The sequence below is a fragment of the Triticum aestivum genome, chromosome 7D, assembly GCF_018294505.1.
Source record: "Triticum aestivum cultivar Chinese Spring chromosome 7D, IWGSC CS RefSeq v2.1, whole genome shotgun sequence".
Classification (NCBI taxonomy): Eukaryota; Viridiplantae; Streptophyta; class Magnoliopsida; order Poales; family Poaceae; genus Triticum; species Triticum aestivum.
This window is the reverse complement of record NC_057814.1, coordinates 440,270,083-440,270,427: the sequence shown is the minus strand read 5'-3', so window position 1 is coordinate 440,270,427 and position 345 is coordinate 440,270,083.

Genomic DNA, 345 nt, shown 5'->3' with positions numbered 1-345 from the left:
GAGGGGGCTGCTAGCTACTTCGCACTTTGCTAGGTGAACCTCGGTTGGGGGGGCATGCATTCATAGCTTAGTATTACCTTCGTGCCGACACGAGGGAGGTGGGGCTGCTAGCTACTTCGCACTTTGCTAGGGTGAACCTCGGTTGGGGGGGATGCATTCATAGCTTAGGATTCCCTTCGTGCCGACACGAGGGAGGGGGCTGCTAGCTGATACGTCTCCAACGTATCTATAATTTTTTATTGTTCCATGCTATTATATATTCTGTTTTGGATGTTTAATAGGCTTTATTATACACTTTTATATTATTTTTGGGACTAACCTATTAACCAAAGGCCCAGTGCAAAT